The sequence below is a fragment of the Macaca mulatta genome, chromosome 4, assembly GCF_049350105.2.
Source record: "Macaca mulatta isolate MMU2019108-1 chromosome 4, T2T-MMU8v2.0, whole genome shotgun sequence".
Lineage (NCBI taxonomy): Eukaryota > Metazoa > Chordata > Mammalia > Primates > Cercopithecidae > Macaca > Macaca mulatta.
Window position 1 is genome coordinate 84,915,955 of NC_133409.1, and position 13,170 is coordinate 84,929,124.

Sequence of the window (13,170 nt, forward strand, 5' to 3'; positions counted from 1 at the left end):
TATGTTTTTGTATAGCTTCAACTTTTAGGATAGCCAACTGTTAGGAAGTTCTAGAATATTTAAAATTTATTTAATCTGTTAAACATTGCTAACTGGGGTCTTAGTCAGCTCATGCTACCATGATAAAATACCACAGACTGAGTGGATTAAACAACAGAAATTTATTTTCTCATAGTTCTGGAGTCTGGAAATCCAAAATCAGGCTGACAGCATAGGCAGGTTCTGGTGAGAGCTCTTTTCTTGGCTTGTTGATGGAGCCATATTACTGTGCGCTCACATGGCCTTCCTCAGTAGAGAAGAGAGCAAGATCTCTGGTGTCTCTTTTTATAATGGCATGAATCCCATCAAAAAGTCTCCACCCTCACGATCTCATCTAAACTTAATTTCCTCTCAAACGCTCTACCTCCAAAAACCATCATATTAGGTGTTAGAACTTCAATATTTGAATTTTGGAGGGGCACAATTCCATAGCAATGGTTAATTGCTAAGACTAAAAACATTTATTAATACTTTGCACCCATTAGGATAGCTGTTGTCAAAAGTATGGAAAATAACAAGTGTTGGTGGGGTCCGTAGAGAAATTAGAACCCCTATGCATTGCTGGTGGGAATGTAAATGGTGCAGTCACTGTGGAAAATTGTTTGGCTGTTCCTCAAAAAGTTAAGCATAGAATTACCATATGATCCAGAAATTCCACTCCAAGGTATATACTCCAAAGAATTGAAAGTAGGGACTCAAACAGATACTTGTACACCAATGTTCATGGCTGCATTATTCCCAGTAGCCAAAAGGTGGAAACAACCCAAGTGTCCATCAACAGATGAATGGATAAACAAAATCTTGTATAGACATATAATGAAATGCTAATCAGACATGAAAAAAGAATGAAAGTCTGATACATGTGACCTTGAAAACATTATGCTAAATGAGATAAGCCAAACACAAAAGAACAAATGTTATATAATCCCTCTTATATGAGTTACTTAGAACAAGGAAATTCATAGCAACAGAAAGTAGAATATAGGTTACAAGAGCTGGGAACAGTGGGGAACAGTTAGTGGGTACAGCGTTCCTGTTTGGGATGATGACAAAATTCTAGGAATAGATAGTGGTAATTGTTGCACAACATTGTGTATATACTTAATGCCACAGTGATTATATATACAGATATAGACTAATATATAGAGATAGAACACTACAATTTTTAAAATGTTGTTTCCAAAACATTCCAAAATTGTAGACTTATCCCATGACTTACCTACTCTGAGGGTATAAATCAATCTTGTCTTTAGCAATTGTCAAGCTCTGGCAAGTGCAAAAAAGTCTACCATCAGGGCTAAATTTACTTCTGATTAAGTATCATATTATAGGAGTGAAATGATGTTTGTCATGGAATACACTGCCTAATATTTTCCATTTTCAGAGGTAAGAGATGACCCATCAACAAACATTACTGAATCAGAATATTCTAGGGCAATTTATAATAAACCTATTCAAACATGGTCAATTATTGAAGAGAAGCTAAACAATCGTGGGATTACCTTTCTTTGGATAATGAAAGAGGTTAGTAGGATTTAAAATATTCCAATAATGGACAGACTTGATGAAGGAGAAAGTAATAAAATTTCAGGCTGCTTGCTGAGAAATGGAATGTATTTTCAGTAAGTAACACAGATTACACCGCATGAAAAAAACATCAAGTTTAAGGAAGATCCTAAAACCCAGTCAGTGAAGCCTCCACTTGTTTGGCTGTTGCTGCTGCTGCTTATACAAGATTATGGGTCTAGGGAAAGGCTGAAATAAATAATTCGTCTGTGATGATTCCCATGGCTTTGGATCAGAACACTAAGGGATTTCCCAGAGTATTCATACACAAATAGGTAGAGAGTTTATAATTAGAAAGGTCCACAGTCTGAGGCTTTTGAAGAGGTAATTTTATGTCAGAAAATGCCTGTTAATATTTAGATTCCCAGAAAAGAGTTTCAACTACCAAGGACTAAATAAGTCATATAAAGATGAGATGATTTTTTAAAGGCTAGGAATCCATTGCTTGCAGGTGCCAGTGAAAACCAGAAAACCTTTTAATTATTTCTTAGTAATCAGTCTAGGAAAATTTTGAGTGGCTTGTAACCTATCAATGGTGAAGAATGCACTCCCCTTAGAACAAAATTATGTTCCAGATAATGCACTGTGTTTTGACAAAATTGTAATTTTGGGGAGCAGGAAATGACATAACCCTTCTGAGCTAGAACGTTAAGTAAACAAAAGTCAGCCTTCAAGCTCAACTTGTCTTTAGAACATAGCAAAAGTTAGTCAACATACTAAGAAAAATTTGCAATACTGAAGTTCCTTGTTAAGCACCTGTGAAAAATGGGAGGGTGACTCCATAAACCTTTAACTGCCCAGGTAAATATTTTAACTTTCCTAGGAGAAAACAAACAAATAAACAGGTATTGACTATTTTTAATCTAAAGGGACACTAAAGAAAGCAGAACAAAGTTTATAATGATGGTATTGCAGATTAAGTAGTTTTGGGATTTGGTACCACAGGAAAGCAGAAGTTGACTTTTATTTGGGCTTAAGGTCCTGAACAATCTATATCCTTACCCATTCATTTTCTTGGCCAAATGAATTGGAGTGGTAGAAAGACCAGTATAATGTACGACTAGTATTCTTTGCCTCTTTGGCTTTTAGCTATTGACTTGAGGACTTTCGTAGCTTCTGGTTTTGGAGGATATTATAAAAGCCTTGGATCAATTTCAACTTTAACGAGTTCATCCCCAACAATTCTGCCAATATCAGTAAAATTTTTGCCCATAAAGAATCTAGCACAAAGATCTTCAACCTGGGCTTCAGGTGGATACAAAAATACTAGAAAGTCAAAGTTTAGTTTAGCTAAAAATCTATAATCTGATTATCAATAGGGGAATTCTAAAAGACTTAAAGAAAAAGATCATTGGGAGAGTTTTGTTTGTTTGTTTGTTTTACTTTCCACTTAATTTTGATGTGAACCTAAAACTGCTCTAAAAGGGAGAATTTTTAATTTAGCAATTCCACAGCTTTTTTAAATCCTTCTGGTTTCCTGTACAATTCAGAGTCTTCTTAAGTAGTAATTCTTATGGCCCATTTAGTCCCTTTTAATACATTTTTTGTATATAAGATTACTGTTAATACATAAACCAATTGATATTGATCCAGAAACCTGGGTTTTATATTTTTAAAGCTATTCTAAATGTCTTTGTAAATTTCTATCTTATCTACAGGTATGAAAGTCTTTGACAATGGCTTTCATCTAATACTAGTCTTTTTTTTTCCATGTCAGACTGGTATTGTGTTGGTGTCCTAATAATGTTTGAGGGAGGCTCAGCTCACATATGAGCATTAAACCCCAACCATGATGCTTATAAATTACAAAAGGATCTAATGCTAGTCTTTTTATGAGTCTTAGGGCTTAAAGTCAACCAGAATAGACTTGCGTTTTCTAAAGGGAATTTAACTTTTAGAGATGGGTCAGCTTTGGGGGTTTCTGGACACCCAAAAGATAAGAAAACCAGATCAGAAAGAGGAGTAGAGGTAGAGTATAATGGAGAAGCAAAAGATGAAGCAAGACAGTAAGACAAAAGTTCAAGTTCCGATTGGGACTATCTTAAAGAAAGATAATTTTAAGTTTTTCACATTCCTTAGCCAAAGAAACTTTTAAGGAAGCAATTTTGGAAATTGAGTTTCTTTTGGGAGTTTCATTTTAACAATAAAATCAATGTCTGCCATTGGACGTTTGGTATTTTTTTCCCTTTCTGTTCCAAAGTGCTTCTCAAATAAAAAATTTTGTTCATATCAAACGTTTCTCAAAGTGACCACTATGACCTAAATTATCCAAGGTGAAATCAGGTCATTTGAAAATATATTTACAGAAATTGATGTGTAAAAATATATGAGTTAGGAGAATTGACCAGAATGAGACACAGATTTAGTTTAAAATGAGATAAATTCATGAGAATTCTAGCATCAACTCATCAAAAGTATTGTTGATGCACCTTATGTCTTGGGCCCTCAAATGGTTGGCCTTCACCCTGCTATATTACACAACCTCTCCCTCAGAATCAGTGAACTATACAGACTTCAAAGTCTATGTAGATGGAAACTTTGGATGAGAGATATCTTTCAGAATCAAGTTCTCATGGGAAGCAAACAAGACAAAACTAAGGAAAATTCTCATAAGATACTAATTGATAATAATGTAAGGCAAAATTTATCCAAAAGAAACTGATTGAAGTGAAAACTTTCTGCAGTCTTCAGTGCCTGGGTCCATTCTGAGAAACAGACTTATTAGGGCTTATGCTTATTCACTTTCTTCTTACAGAGTCACATACAGACCCACAGACACACACACACAGACACACACATACACACACACACACACACAGAGCAACGGCAAAGATAAAGAGTAGAGTTATGAATAACAAAGCTGATTTTTCAACAAGGAGAACAGCTTTCAAATCTGATCAGGTAATAACAAAAGCATTATTATACAATCTCCTCCAAAGTTGTATTTTCTGGAAGACAATATAAACTTAGCATTTCACGATAAAAGGAAAAAAAAATGGATCAAAATCTTCCTCTCCCCCATCACAGTCAGCGAGACTACTAAGCAGGAAGGTGAAAGAATCTCAGTGGATAGTACTGTTTCTGACTCAAAAATCTCAATCACAGCAGTGAGGTGAGAACTCAACTGAATGTCAGTGGAACCTCCTCTAATATGAGAGACCTTAGCTGTGTATGTACATTTAAATTTAAATTTAAAGCAGTTAAAATTAAATAAAATTAAAACTGAGTTCCTTAGTTAACTAGTCATATTTTAAGTGCACATGTGACTGGTGACTCCTGTATTGGATGTTTGTATGATTGCATAAAGTTCTATTGGACATTACTGTTTCTGATTGTTGAACCCACCAATATCTTACCAAGCAACCTGGTAATCAACTAAATTTATTTGAACTCATTATAATAGGGAAAAAATCCCTTTGAAAGAATCTTAGCAGTGTCTCAGAAAAGAGAAATCAAAAGTGTTTCTGGGATTACGTGGTTTAGGGCAAAATTTTTGAGGCAGGAAATTGGTTAGAAATGAACATAGTTTGTGATAGAATCATTTCAATTTGGTAGACAGCAATGTGAGGGGTTTTGTTTTGTTTTGTTTTGAGAAGGAGTCTCGCTCTGTCACCCAGGCGGGAGTGCAATGGCAAGATCTCAGCTCACTGTAACCTTCACCTCCTGGGTTCAAGCAATTTTCCTGCCCCAGCCTTCCTAGTAGCTGGGATTACAAGTGCCTGCCACCACATCTGGTTAATTTTTGTTTTTTGTTTGTTTGTTTTTTGAGGAGTCTTGCTCTGTCACCAAGCTGGAGTCCAATGGCGTGATCTTGGCTTACTGCAACTTCCACTTCCCGGGTTCAAGCGATTCTCCTGACTCAGACTCCCGAGTAGCTGGGACTGCAGGTGCATGCCACCACGCACAGCTAATTTTTGTATTTTTAGTAGAGACAGGGTTTCACCGTGTTGGCCAGGATGGTCTCAATCTCTTGACCTTGTGAACCGCCCGCCTTGGCCTCCCAAAGTGCTGGGATTACAGGCGTGAGTCACTGTGCCCAGCCTAATTTTCGTATTTTTAGTAGAGACCAGGTTTCACCATGTTGGGCAGACTGGTCTCGAACTCCTAACCTCAAGTGATCTGCCCACCTGGGTCTCCCAAAGTGCTGGGATTACAGGCATGAGCCACTGCATCTGGCCAATGTGAACATTTTTAAATGAACTTTGATAAGTAAACTCCTATTTAACATACTGTTTCTTCCCAGGTAAGCAGACTATTGTTTCTGATAAAAATGACCTACAGGAATATCCTGAAATAAACACTGACATTATTTCTGGTTTGCAGTCTTATTTTTAGCAAGCAAAATAAACTGAATCAAGATTAATTAATTCATGTTCACAGAATTCTCATGTTATTTAAACACAAAGATAACATTTTCAAAAGAGGAAATATTTTCCCTTCTGTAAAAACAAAATAAAAACATGAAAACTTCACCCCAAAACACTTTCACATTTTAATTTGTAAAATTAATTAATAAAATAGTATCATGAAAGCATCAAGAGAAGAAAAAAATCTGTAATAAAATCTAAAATACTAACAATAAGAATATTTAAGCCTCTTATGAGAGTAGAGAGTTTGGACTTTCTTCAGACTCTAATTCTAATGGGTCACAACTAAGGAAGATCCATATAAACTAAAATTGTGCATTTAAGGGAATTCCAACCAACTCGACCCACTTTTTATAATTTAGGCAAACTAAACGAAAGCTTCCCCAGACTAGCAGTTCTTTAACAACATGATTATAAGAGATATATTTTTAACTCAGAGTGCAATCTGCAAGCATAAGTCAACTGGAAAGGATTTTTAAAACAGTATCCTCTAAGACCAAGTCTCCATATATCAATAAATAATCTGAATAAGATATAGAAAAATATTTTTAAATAGTAATTAAATGTCAATATTGAGAAAATTGGAAAAGATGAAAGGAAAAAGAAGGAAGTAAATCTCACCCCAGAATAGATCTTACAGGTACATGAAGATATTATCTCTTATCAAGGAGAATCTTTTGTCATTTTACTTATTGAGGTGTTGTAGAATGAAGAAGCAAAACAGAAAATTTAAGAAAATTTTAAGTGTAGCACACAGAAGATCAGATTTGATGGAGCACTCCACAGAATGGTGAAGACCAATGGACTAGATGAATAAGAGGAATAATAACAGATATAATATAATGTATTAAGATTCTCCAAAGAAACAGGACCAATAGGATATACACAGAACATGAAGGGGTTTATTATAGATATTGACTCACATGATTCTGCAGGCTAAGTCTCATGATCTGTCTATAGGCTGGAGACCCAGTAAAGCCAGTGGTATAATTCACTTTAAAGGCCAGAGAACCAGGAGCACTGCTGTCTAACAGCATCAAAGGTAGGAGATGCATATCCTACTTCAAGAAGAGAGAATAAATTCAGTTTCTCCACCTTTTTGTCCTACCCAGTGTCTCAACAGATTTGGTGAGGGAGGATCTTCTTTACTCAGTTTACCAATTCAAGTGCTAATATCTGCAGTAAACACCCTCACAGACACACCCAAAAATAAGGTGTTTTGTTTTTTTGTTTGTTTGCTCGTTTTGAGACAGAGACTCGCTCTGTTGCCCAGGCTAGAGTTCAGTGGCACAATCTCGGCTCACTGAAACCTCTGCCACCTGGGTTCAAGCAATTCTCGTGCCTCAGCTACCAAGTAGCTGGGATTACAGGCATGCACCATCATGCCCGGCTAATTTTTGTATTTTTAGTAGAGACAGGGTTTCGCCATGTTGGCCAGGCTGGTCTAAAACTCCTGGCCTCAAATGATCTGCCCACCTTGGCCTCCCAAAGTGCTGAGATTACAGGCATGAGCCATGCTGCGCAACCAGAAATAAGGTTTTACCAGCTATGTGGGCAGCCCTTAATCCAGTCAAATTGACACATAAAATTAACCATCACAAATACCTCAAAAATAAATATTTTGTTTCACAGTCATATGATGTTCTTAAGAGAAGTTTTGCATCTAGTATAAGAAGAAAAGGGGACAGAGGAATTTCCTTTGGCCGGGGATATAACTGTATTTAGAGAGAAGCTGGTTTAAAAAATATATTATATGGAAAGAAAAACCAGATATGATTTTGAGCCTTGTCCTAGCTTCAGAGGAGGTGGTCAGTACAGTTACAGTTACATAAGGATGAAGTGCTGTAAACCAATATTCACAGTCTAAGATATGTAAATAAATACTCAAATTTGGCTTGTGTCAAGTCCTTCTCTGCAATATCCAGAGATCCAAACCAGTAGTTTTAGAGTGGATCTCAGTGATATTAGCAACTATTAAGTAAGAGTGAAAAGATAAACTCTGCAGAACTATTCAAATCATTATTTGAATAATATAAATCGTTACTATTCAATGGACAGAAGCAATACATTATTGAAATATTACAGAAAAAATCGGTCAGTGAAACAAGTGATAAACTTGAGGAATACACACAGAATAACAAAGAAAATGAATATGAATGTGATTTATGAAAGAGATAACATGGTACAAATTTAGAATTAATGGAATCAAAAATAAAACTGAACAATGATAGCTATAAAGGTTTCTTAAAGAACTGCTGGGTCTGACCTGCAGATCCTGATTGAGTGATGGATGAAAAAATGTATGCAGACGCAGATTTTTTGCCTGGCCGCATGGCTAGGGGACAGGGTCACTCACAGACATCGAAGAGGATGCCTTGAGGAGTCATAGCAGCTGCAGCCTGGACAAGCAGGCACTGCAGGCTTTTATGCAATACAGATTTAATGACAAAGGCCTTGAGTTAACACACTTGTGGGTAATTAACGTGGTCGCCCCCAACCTTCTGGAGAGAGCACATGTAGATCTACGGCATTTAGGGATTCTAGATTTTTAGTTTTAAGTTACTTTACATTTGCTGTTAAATTATCATGAAAGGTTCCCCAGAGATGTTGTTTCACCTTATCCCAACTATGTAATGATTGATTCCAAGGTAGAGAGGTGACACAGATGTGCTTAAGCTCCCGGTCACAGTTTAATTGCTGTTGGAAAGCCAGTGCATCTTGTTGCTCCCCCACATATTCCAAGGCAGCCTCAAGGGCATACAGACATGCAAGAATCTTTTGATCTATACCCTGTGGTAAGAGAAGTTCATTAGACACATTTCTGACCAAATTATCTATAAAAGTAGCTGTTTGTACTGATTCAGTAATAGATGCTACAGCAACACTAGCAGTTTCTAAGATGACTATGGCTGAGACTACAAAGGCTGTAAGTGCAACTACGAATCATTTGTGTCTGACCTGGGACAAGGCACATTCTAAGGCGGCAAGGGCAGAGGAATCTTACGAATCGCATATTAAATTGACTGGTAGGAAAGCCTCAGATTGTCTCCTCAATACCATGACACTAGTAATATTTAAATTAGATATATTATAATTAATTATACAAGAGGTGTACCAAGCCTGTCCCTACAGTTGGGTCACAAATGTGGAGTTTTGGGGTGTAATGGAAATATTGGTCCCTAAAAGGAAAACATATGAATGGGTGGTACAAATCAGGCACTGATCATTGTGATTATGAAAAAAGGTCATAGTATAATTGTGACTGGAATTATGATATGTCCCATCCCAGGTGTTAAGGGGGGTGATAAGAAGTCCCAGGTGCCATAAAGTGTCTAGTGGTGGCATGGACTCTACTTGGGGTCTGGGATATCCCATCCCCCTATCGGCCCAAATTACAGGGGAATGGGACATGGATATGAAACTGTCATTGATGCCACAATAGACACGGATATCAGTGTGACCACCCTGCAAATGACTGTGAGGGCTCCAGTCTAAGATGTTATAATTGCCCAGCTGGAGGTTACTAACCAGCTAGATATAGGGAGAGAGGGTTTTAGTCCTGGTATGTGAGCAAAAAACCCCTTCTAGGAAGCGTAGCCCTGGGGCCATCTGTCCTATTAACCCAGGAAGGGAGTGTTTAGTGGGAAAAACAAACAACTGAACTGAATATCATTGATCTATGCAATCTAGTTGCCTCTGAGAAATATCTTGCTCTACTTCCTCAATTTCCTTTTGTGCTGCAGGAGTTAAATACCTAGGAGAGTCTAGGGCAATATTGCCTTTTAAGATAGAAAACAGGTTCTGTAACTTAACAACAGTTATGCCTAGGGTGAGGTGAAGTCAGTTAATATTGTCTAGTAATTTATGATAATCATTTGAAGTGTGTAAGTTGCTAGTATTTAATTTAATCTTTTGAGGTCTTACTGACCGGGAAGTTAGTATGTACCCAAGATATTTCCAAGGAGTGGACATTTGTACTTTTTTAGGTACTATGATTAAACCTCTTAACTGTATATTCTTTATGACAGAGGCATATAAACTTAAAAGTACTGGCTCCATTGGGGCTGCTAGTAAAATATCATCCATAAAATGAATAATCTTACAATTAAGAAATTCTTTTCTACTGGGGAGTAAAGCCTGGTTTACATGATACTGACACATGGTAGGATTGTTTAGCATTCCTTGAGAAAGCACTTTCTGATGAAATTGGTAAGCTGGCCTTTCATTATTAATAGCTGGTATTATAAGCACAAATTTTTCTATGTCCTGTTCTGCAAGGGGAATAATCTTTTAAGTCAATAATGATTATAGGCCAATCTTGAGGAATTACCGTGGGGGAAGGGAGCCCCTGTTGAAGGGGCCCCATAGGTTGCAAATTAGCATTAATAGCACATAAGTCATGCAAAAGTCTCCATTTACCAGACTTTTTGGGAATGACGAAAATGGGCAAATTCCAAGGGCTGTTTGATGGTTCTATATGGCCGGCTTTTAATTGCTCCTTAACTAATACATGGGCTGTTTGTAATTTAGCTCCCTTTAAAGGCTACTGTTCTACCCAAATTGGATCTTGAGAGAGCCATGTTAGGGGTAGGGGAGGGATAATAACAGCGGCCATTACTAGAAAGGGGTCTGCAAAGTGACCGCCTATTGGGCTAATAGGTACAGTCCCCAAAATTAACAGGGATGGGCATGATTAGAGGTTGTACAACTGCTTTTCTACCATCCGAATTGCAACACGTTAGGGGGCACATGCTCTGCTTGGTTGTGTGCACTTCCCTGATGCCAACAATTTTTTGTTTCTGAGTGACTCAAGGCCAAGCTTCTGGCCAGTTTTGATCACCAATAATCAAAATATCTGCTCCTTCATCCAATAAGCCAGTAAAATTCTTATTTCTGATTTTTAAAGTGATCATGATCAGCAATTAATTGATTCCAACATACTCCTGTGGCTTCTGTGCTTCAAAAACTTCCCTTTCCCCTTTCCTTTCCATGGGCATTGGGGACCCAGTATGGTAAAAGTAGTAACTGAGCTATATTTGATCCAGGGGGAAGAATATACAGACCTTTACATTCCATCATAACTAATATCTCACCTTGATAATCACTACCAATTACCCCAGTGAGCACATTAATTCCTTTATTGGATAGGCTTGATCGCCCTAGGACTAATCCCATTGTTCGCGGAGGCAGTGGGCTCCAGATACCAGCTGCAACCCTTTTAGGGTCTTCTCCTTCTTTCAGCACTAATTTACTGGGGCAAAGTAAGTCCAGTCCTGTGCTTCCAGTGGTGGCTGCTCTGAGAGAGATGACTGTGGGCTTTCCATCTGACCGAGGAAAGCTGCTGGCATTGCCCCAGTTTGAAGCAGGGTCTGGGGCCGGCCCCCTCATGAAGTTCCCACCTGGTTACTTATGGGGTTGCTGGTTTTATCAAATTTGGACCTGTATTGATTTGCCCTATGTTTCCCCTTTTTACACTGGGGCATATAGAAGGGGTTCTTTCCCTGAGGTACCTTGGTCTCTATTATTGGTGTATTCCCTCTTCATATGACCTGGCTCTCCACATAGAAAACAATTTGGGTTTCTCTCCCTTTTCACTTTAGGAGGCCTTAATGCCATAGCCAATATTTTGGCTTTGTGTGTTCCAGTCCCCACCAGTTGACATGCTCATATAAGTTCCCCGACTGTGGCTGTCTTTCCTCTAATTGCCTGCATTGCTTGCTGGCAGCCGGCATTAGTATTTTCATAAGCCAACTGCAACAATAAGATATCAGCGGCCCGGGCATGACTAATTTGTCTCTTAATTGCCTGGGTTAGCCGATTGATAAATTCAACAAGTGGTTCCTGAGGCCCTTGTCGAACATTTATAAACTATTGAAGTCTGCTTTCGGCAATTTAGTCCCGAGAGAGCACAAAGACACTTGTGCATAGGCCTGGGGATGAAAATTTAGTTGTTATTGTACATCAGCATGGGGACCCCTCTCCTGGAGCATAGCAGCTGTTATGTCTTGCCCGGACACTTGATTCTAGTTGGCTAGTCGCACAACTCATTATATTCTGCCCTCCAAAGGAGGTATTTGTCGGGTTCCAAAGTTGCTTTAGCTAGCACTGACCAGTCCCATGGGGTCATATGGAGGTTGTCTGCCATGGCTTCAATCATTCCTTTCACAAATGGGCTAGCAGCTCTGTTTTCTGTAATACTTTTTCTTAGGTGTTTATAAGCGTTAAAATAAATGGGTTCACATACCTGATGGCCTTGTCAATCTTGCATTACTGGGCAGGCTAAGAGCTCCCCTTCTAATGCCACTTGCTAAGACAGGGTCATAGCATATCCCTTGTCTTTTTTTCTAATTTATTAGGGGAGGGGGCTCAGGCAAAACCTCCTTTTCCTCTTTAGTATTTTTGACCAGAAACAGGAGGGCTGAGGGAGAAGGAGGAGCTGGTAAGGTAGGTGATGTTCCTCCTCCCTTCCCTTTTTAGGCTCTTCTGTGTAAAGTGGGACCAGATCCACCCTAACCAAAGCCCATAATGTTAGAGATGTTACTGGGACCTGTTGCCCTTGTGCATGATATTGTTTAAGATTTCTCCCCACTTATTTCCAGAGCTGTAGGTCTAGCTTACCTTCTTCCAGGAACCATTAGTTATGGGAAACAAGTTTGCATTAGGTCCCTTAATTGAGCCTGTGAAACTGAGGCTCTGCTAGCTTTAAGCTGCTGCTTCAGTACTTTTATATACTGTTGCTGTTGAACTGATAACTGTTGTCCCGTGATGAAACCCTAGCCTGAACAATTCCCTTGAACTTGGAAATTAAGTGGGCACCAATGACTTACTGATTTACTGACTGTGCAGTCTCTTCTCCTTCATTTTCGAGGGTTCCGTTGTGATCTGTTGCAGCGTTCCTCACACTGGGCACCACCTGCCACGTCTGACCCAGTAGTCAAGTGACAGATGAAAAAATGTACACAGACACAGGTTTTTTACCTGGCCATGCAGCTGGGGAACCGGGCTGCTCACAGACATCAAGGAGGATGCCATAAAGAGTCACAACAGCTGCAGCCTCGCTAAAGTCAGTGTTGTGGGCATTCATTCAGTACAGATTTAATGACAAAGGCCTTAGGAAACACACTTGTGGGTAATTAACATGGTTTTGCCACCCCCCTCCCCCAGAGAGCAGTCCTGCATGCAGATGATTAAAGGCCCT

At 38.6% G+C, this 13,170-nt stretch overlaps 1 non-coding gene across 1 annotated transcript; it reads right to left on the reverse strand.

The window, feature by feature from the left end:
- Positions 1-3,316: 3,316 nt before the first annotated feature.
- Positions 3,317-3,420, reverse strand: LOC114677915 (small nucleolar RNA U13). The gene has a single exon (XR_003729341.1). It is a non-coding gene; the product is annotated as a small nucleolar RNA U13 (small nucleolar RNA).
- Between the last annotated feature and the right edge of the window lie 9,750 nt (positions 3,421-13,170).